Raw genomic sequence first — 8153 nt, 5'->3', positions numbered from 1 at the left:
TCCAACTTTGGACACAGCAGAAGCCACAATAAAAGGTGAACAAGAACAAGAACCAAGAAGGCTGCCCCATTCCACACATCTTTCGGGCACCACTAGCGCTAACTTCATTTTTTAACTTGGCAAATGCTATATTGCGCCCTTCTCATTGTATATTTTTAAAAACGTTTTTCAATGAGAATGCCTTTCGTCTACTTGATTTTTTCTAGGCTAAAGGAAAGTATTCGCAACACGTTGTTAGTTTCCTAGTTCTTCACTTGGCTGGTTCTAGAATTGATTGTGTGTCCATATTTTCCACTACCACAAAGCCATTTTCTTGATATGGGTATGAGGCATGTCTGTGGGTGGCCCTCAAGAAGAAGAAGAACACGTTCTGTTGTGCAATCTCGTAGCTTCGCACATCAAGTAAGACAATCTTTTATCGTGCGTAAATCAACTCATCACGTATTTTTGCACGTGTTTTCTCTCTCAGCGCTCCTCTCTATCACTCTCCTTTAAGCTCTTTCATTTTTTACCACCCAATCGGTGCTCCTGACTACACCTACATTTGCGTCATCGGTGGTCATCATTGAAACTTTCAGTGCAAATTCGCTAGCAAGCTATTCTTAAAACATGCAACCTTTCGGCCTACATGCAGAAGTTCAAATGGCAGGCTGTAACACGACGTTAGCCATTACACGTGTTTCTTTCTACACTCGAGTGTCATTCTTTCGCATTTATACTTCAACAAGAAAAGGCCGACCCGAATAATTGAATCTCCCACCATGCAACATTTACTGCTGCTGTAAAAATGTGTTACTTCCTTTGACGTTATCTCTCATTCAGTGAAGTGAAAACCCTTTACAATCCACGAGGGGACATAAACGAGATATATTGGAGACTTTAGGCAACCTTTCACCAACATCAACCTGATGACCAATCGTTCTATATCTCACTGGTAGGATTCGACATTAAAATCCAATACAGTACAACAGGAATAATGGGTTTCTTAGCTCAAGCGCTCTATCTCTATGAAGCAGCCTTAATTGAAACAATATACGAGCGCTTATTTATGAAAAGAAGCTAGGAGCTGCTTTATTATTATAGTTCAATAAAAAAACAAATATACGTTTAATATTACGTGCACCATGTACAAGACGTTCTCTGTTTGTAAACGTATAAAATAATAGTTCACAGGAAAGTGAGTTTGTAAAACTATATTAAAAATACTTTAGCCATCGTTTATTGAGCCTCGAAAACGTCTCTTTCGAAGCCGTCGCAAAATGTCGAGCTCCTAATAATATAACCGTGGTTCACGTCCACGCCTGTCGAAAGACACATGACGGAGCAGAGGCACTGTAACTCTAGTGGAGCGATAATAATGAAAGTGTGAGGTCAACCTAGCAGTGTTTGCTGGCTTCTTTTGAAAACTCAAGGACCGACTTGGACAGCCCCTTCACGTGGTGCTATGAAAGGTGCCGGAGCATTCTGCCTAATTACCATGGTGGCGTTCGGAGTTGCAACAGCTACGATGAAAGGTAGACACTTTTTTCTTATTTATCGCTTAGTTGAATGTAGAGAACATTTACGCAAGCTAAACTGTGGTTAACTATAAAATTGAAAGCACGTTGAAGTGATTCAGCTTTTAACAGGTATTGTGTAAATGGGAGAGCTGCATAATCTCCCCGTTCATCCATACAGCATTCGCAAAAACTTGCCCTGGCTTTGCATAGCCAAGGTGGTGCAAGTGAAGATTGTTAACGCTCGGATAATTATGGCTGAAGACGCTCAGACTTCTTAAGCTTAGTCTAAGAAGTGATACCACTCGATACCTAATCGATAGCTAATAGATTGTTCACCCTTACTCAAAAGCAAGTGCATGACCAATACCTTGTAATGTTCAGTTGATAGTTAATGGATAATTGAATAATGAATCAATAACCAACAAACTCTACAAAATGCATGGTTGAGTTCACTCAAGGCCAAAATGCATGGCCAATGCCTTTTATGGCCTCTCAATAGCCAATAAATAGCCATTCATTTGCTAACTGATAAGCGAATAATAACTACTAAACTTTGTGAAACGCTTCGTTTCAAACTGCAAGTCAAATGATTCGTAATAGCCAATGGACAGCTAATTTATAGCTAATTGATAATTGAAGAGGTTTGATTGAACTCGCCCTAGCCCGTAATGTATTAATGGCTAATACTTTTTAATAGGTGATCAATAGCCAATCGATAGCCATTCAATGAATAACGCATAATCGACTAATAACCAATAAATTAGTGGTTTTTAATCAGCATCCTTGAAAAACGCATTTTTGGAAACAAACTATCCGCAGTCCCAATTTTTTTAGTAATTTACCGCATAACATTTCTGCATTGTGGTGGAGCTGTCTTAGGTTTCACCAATTTTATGAGAATGACGATCTTCTTCCACTTTTAACGCGAGGTACGTTAAAGAACTTGTTTCGCAGAAATTCTGGCATTGACGTGCGCGTCGTTGGCTGTGAGTGAAATATAATCTTCTCCGCGACCCAAAAATATAGGAAGATGCAAATAACAAGAATAAATACTAACTATTTGTGGGGTCGAGAGAGGATCGAACACTGGCCGTTTTACACAGCCACGCGTATGCTCAGAAATGCCGTGAAAATAACTTCATAGCTTGGGAATGCATTCAAAATAACTTTCATGCTTTACAAACACACGCGTCGATCCTGTACACAGTATACACACACGTTACTGCGAGTATTCCCTTAAGACCCCGTAGGTGCATAGGAAGTTAGAAAACATTTGACACGCATAATCATTCGTGGTTTGAAGCATGCTACCCGCTATACAAAATACAGCCATACGCGAAATCAACACTAACGGAGGCCACTTTCAACTATATCGACTACATTGCAATAATCTACAATTTGAAACTTCTCGAGTAACATCATACAATAATACTTATGCACTATGTGGTTGAAATAGAAATTATGTACTGGATATCGCTATCGCGTTCAACTTGTAAAGCCGAAGATTAAGTTTCCCCAAATATTTTCAGTGACATATGCATACGAGAATATTTGTTCTTAGCTTACATGTCTGAAAAGCAAGAATCGATTGAAAGAGGTTGAATGTGACTGTAAACCGAATTTACAGTGTCAAGTTGTTCAGATCGAAGGGTATTCGCACCTTAGGTGTACCATATTTTGTCAAGCAGAAATAAGAGGCTCCTATTTTATTCTGCATATTGTAATAATTTATGATCTCCACCTGTTTTTCGATTAAATTAAGGCGTTTCTCATCACTTCTACTTGTCCATATATGGCCCTTGAAGTATTCATGGTTGAGACCAACTAGAATAAATGTTAGCGAATGCCTGGTTGGGCCTAGCCTAGTCTCAAATGCGTTGCCAATAACTTACAACGATGAATCGAGAACTAATTCGTAATCAATGAGCAAGCAGTATCGTAAATGCTTTGTTAAGCTCCCCCAAGCAAAAATTGCGTCGTCTGTACCTTTTAATGGGGAATCGATAACTAAGTGATAATTGATGTATGAGCAATAAATTGTGCTAAGTGCTTTGTTGAACTCACTCTAGCTGAAAACGCAAGGCAAGTACATTTTAACGGTAAATCGATACACTGCCCATTACTAATGTATAATTGATCATTAACCAGTTATTTCTACAAACTTCCCTGTTGAACAAAACCTTGCTCAAAGCGCATAGCGATTACCTTGTAATGTTTAATCGATAGTCAATCGATAGTTCATAAATCAATCATGACCAATAGGTACTAAATAATGTTTCGTCTGGCTTAGCCTATAGGCCAGAATGCATCGACAATACCTTAAAACGGCCAACTGATAACTATTCAAGAGCACATCAATAAATCAATATTCATTGAATAAATTACACAGAAATTCTTGATTGTACGTCGCCTTGCCCCAGTTCGCCACAGATCACTTTGACTAGACTTCGTACAGAACGCCTACGTTAGTGCATGAGCTAAGCTAATAGCTGAGCATCACTAGTGACTACCAGCTAACACATGGCTAAACTGACCAACCTCCTTGATTTAGGATACCTAGTGATACTAACTTCATGTGTAAGCCAACGAAATAAAGTATAACTCAGCCAAACTACGCTAATACCTTGGAGCGACTTGTGTAATGCCGTGCAAAAAGCATAGCGAACGGGCAACCTCTCGCAAATCTTGACCATACTAAGCATAAGTTCGTAAGAGCAAGGATCAACTAAGTGGCAATCATCTCTACCGTTTTTTTCTAGTCTGCCACCACTAGCAGAAGCTCATTTCTAATTAAATAATGAGGCAGCAAGCACACAAACTTGGGAAGCTGCATTTTTTTAAGATTCTCTTTATAGTAAGCTGCCTTACATTCCTCGTGCTACTAGCGATACTTCTCGTAAAAATTACTTTCATGTCGTACAGCCGAATGAAGGCATTTGATTTAAATACCCCAGCTGGCGATGGGGACAGATAACTGCTCGTCGCGTAGCAGGCCCTTTCATTTACCACGAAGTAATTTCTAGAAATATTATTCTACGCTTTCAAGCGAAATAAAAACAGACTAGTAATACAAATTGTTTCTGTAACCCATATATAAGTGCCCACAATCTCTCTCTTTCACTGTGTCGGACAGTGCTAGCATAAATATTGTACTTACACAAGTATGCACTCTGATTTTAAGGATCACGTTTGGTCGCCTATATTATTTCTCTTTCTTGTTGTTCTATTTTTTTCTTCAAACATTACTGCTACCTATGAGCACTGCTTAGCCAATATGAATATTTTTTATGTACTAGCGTGGCAAAGAAAAATGAGAGCGTCAGGTAATTGCTGCTCTTAATACAGTATCAAGAACTGCTAATTCCCTTGGGTATTTTGCTTGTTTAAAAATAAACTAAACTAGGTTTTATCAATTATGAGTGGTATTTTTCATAACACATTTCTTCACTCCAGCAAGCACACCTACTATTGTGTTTATATGGTTATGTTTAATGGTTTTGTGGTGTGAATATTTTGCCTAACTGTATCAGAGAGCAGAGACCTCTGTCAGACGTTCCAGCAGTTAGCCTTGTCTTCCTTGGTTAAAAAAAGAACAGAAAATAAAACAACCATTCTTTCGAGGTTTGCAAGCGCTGGTAGTTAGTTAGCAAATACAACAAACCTGTTGCAAAGGGCTGAATATATTATGCAGGGGACACAAAATATCCGTGTCCCAAGACGCTGTGCACGGCTGAATACTCTCACCTGGCCTGCCTGATCGCCGAGGACAACCTCTGTGACTGTCACTGCGGTAAGTATCGTGGTATTAGCATCACCAGTGCGTAGAGTCACAACAATTACGTCGCTTGTCATTTATAGGGGTGAAGCTCCTTACAATCTAACCTTGTGACTAGTCACGCGTAACCGAGAGCAGAAGAGGCGAGACAGAAAATAAGGCAAAAGAAATATATGGCCATTTCTCGTCTCGGCAGAGTGACGCCTCTACTTCGGAGAGTAGCGGCGTTACTCTGCCACTACACTCCGAAGTGCCACTACTCTTCCATTGGAAGCTGCGCGCGTTTGCCAACGAGTGCCTCTCTCAGTCTTCTGGATAGTCAACATACATGGCCGATCGTTGGTGGGCCATGGACGGAGCAGAGCGGCGGGCGCATTGAAGACGCTTGCGTTTGCCAACAAGTGCCTCTCTCAGTCTCCTGGATAGTCAACATACGTGGCCGATCGTTGGCAGGCCATGGACGAAGCAGAGTGGCGGGCGCATTGAAGACGCCTGCTCTCGGCTTCCTTGGCCCGCGTCTCGTCGGTGTTACTGGTGCGCCGTCTGCATTCTCGAATGCGACCGAACGCATGGACGCACGCACGGGTGAAGGGACGCTTTGCTCCACTCATCCTCATTCACTCCGTGAATATGCTGTGATATTTTTAATTTATTTGTATAATCTCCACTGTAATAGTACTCGCAGTCCATCTCGGTGGAGCAGTGGTTATGGTTTTCGGCTGCTGACCCGAAAGTCGCGGGTTCGAATTCGGCCGTGGTGGTCGCATTTCTATGGAGGCTTATTACGTGCCTGAAAGTGCATTAACTGATTCCGCCTACACTTCAATGCCTTTGGGAAGTTTACTTGTCAGCTTCACCGCGATGGCTTACTGCGATGTAGTGCAGCACAGTGTGAATCCGAAGGGATGCTCGGGACGTTGGCCTTGGGGGGGGGGGGGGGGGGCGTCAGCATCTTAGAATTTTTATTTCCTTTTTTGTTGCAAGAATTTCACTTTTTATTTCCAGTCAGCATGTACACCCAACACAGAGAATTTATTGAGGGGAACAGTGCAAAAAAACGGGACGGATAAATATTGAACACATGACACAAGCGCTTGTTTCGTGTGTTCAATCTTTCTCTGTCCTGTTTTTTTTTTTGCGCTGTTTCCCTCAATATCATGTACCAACTGGCCCTTCAAGAAACCCTTCTGCTGAGAATTTATTGTTGTGACCAATTATGAGGCATGTGCGGATGGTTGTAAGCGGGATATTTCACCATAGGAAAGAAACAAAAGTGGACGTTGCAGCCACTGTTGAATGTTGTAACCGAACATTGTTAAGACCGGTATCGCTATAAATGTGTTCAGCTGTATTATTGAAACACTCTCAGCCATCAGCACCTCATCAGCACCTCATCGGCCCACCTAACTTTCTGTCTTCCCATCGTGCGTTTGCCCTCTTTGGGAATCCAGTCAGTTACCCTTAATGTACCGCAGTTATCCTGCCTTCATGCTACGCGCCTGGCCCATGTCCATTTCTTCGTCTTGATTTCAACTATGGCATCCAGCGGTTGACTATAGCTGGCGGGTAATTCAACTGGCACTCAAATCTGTAGGGTCTTTCATTGCTCATGCCAGTGGGCACGGTTTTATTGTTTACCCTTTATATTCGGCCGCCATAAATAATAGGCCACGTCTTGCATGGGATAATAATGTCACCATTGATGAACGAGCCACTGTGGCTCATACGCGTTTTTGGGCGCGAAGAAGAAGAGAACATCTTCGTTGCTCTGGTTCAAGTGAACTCCTGGCTGCAGGTCTTGTTTTGTTCGTGACATTACTGGTGGAGGTGCTGGGTATAGCCGAGGTGTCCGGATGATGGCTCATCATGACACGCACGTAAAATGTCACCACGAAGCGTAGTTGGCACAACAAGCAGATGCATAGCTTGTGTAGGATGAAAGTTCTTTTTATAAAGCACTCTATCATGGAAACAAAAGGAAGATAGTGAGCGCGCAAAGCTTCGAGGAAGGTGGGAATTGCGTCCTTCCAGATAGTCAATGAGCGGGATGAGCTCCAAGTCGTGACGCTGTTGCTCAGCTAAGCTGGTTGCTGATACGGCAGAAAGAAAAGTGTCGTCGTCTTCAAGGTCAGTGTTGGTATTTTAGACCGGTGCACGTGAGAGACAGTCGGCGTCGGTGTGTTTCGGCCCAGATTTGTGGACGATGGTGACATCGAAATCTTGTAGCCGAAGGCTCCATCGTGCTAGACGACCTGAGGGATCTTTGAGATTCGCGAGCCAACAAAGGGAATGGTGGTCGCTAACTACCCTGAATTGGCGGCCATACAAGTATGGGCGGAACTTTGTTATGGCCCAGACAACAGCGAGGCATTCCTTTTCGGTTGCAGAATAGTTTTTCTCCGCTGGGGATAACGTTCTGTTCGCATAAGCGATCACGCGCTCTACGCCATTTTGCCACTGAACTAATACCGCTCCTAGTCTAACGTTGCTGGCGTTAGTGTGTAATTCCGTGTCAGCGCTTTTGTCAAAATGACCTAGTACAGGCGGAGCCTGGTGGAGGTTTCGGAGGGTGTCGAATGCATGGCACTGATCGGGACCCCAAACAAACGAGACACCGTCTTTTGTAAGCTTGTTGAGGGGTTCAGCAATCTTCGAGAAGTTTTTGACAAAGCACCTGTTATACGCACAGAGCCCCAGAAATCGGCGTAGGTCACGCTTATTTGTGGGCACGGGAAAGGCGGCAACGGCGCGGGTTTTCTCGGGATCTGGGCGGATGCCAGCATGGCTCACAACGTGACCAAGGAACTTCAGTTCTTCATATCCAAAATGACATTTGTCGGGTTTGAGAGACAACCCCGCTGTTCTAATTGCCTGAAGAA

General features: G+C 42.7%; 1 long non-coding RNA gene across 1 annotated transcript; it reads left to right on the top strand.

The window, feature by feature from the left end:
- Positions 1–341: 341 nt before the first annotated feature.
- On the top strand, positions 342–5283 carry LOC142765028 (uncharacterized). Its single transcript, XR_012884022.1, has 3 exons — positions 342–402; positions 1413–1514; positions 5191–5283. It is a non-coding gene; the product is annotated as an uncharacterized LOC142765028 (long non-coding RNA).
- Positions 5284–8153: the final 2870 nt, after the last annotated feature.

Source organism: Rhipicephalus microplus, chromosome 6, assembly GCF_043290135.1.
Source record: "Rhipicephalus microplus isolate Deutch F79 chromosome 6, USDA_Rmic, whole genome shotgun sequence".
In the NCBI taxonomy this organism is placed as follows: Eukaryota; Metazoa; Arthropoda; class Arachnida; order Ixodida; family Ixodidae; genus Rhipicephalus; species Rhipicephalus microplus.
This window is presented reverse-complemented; position numbering and strand designations above follow the sequence as displayed.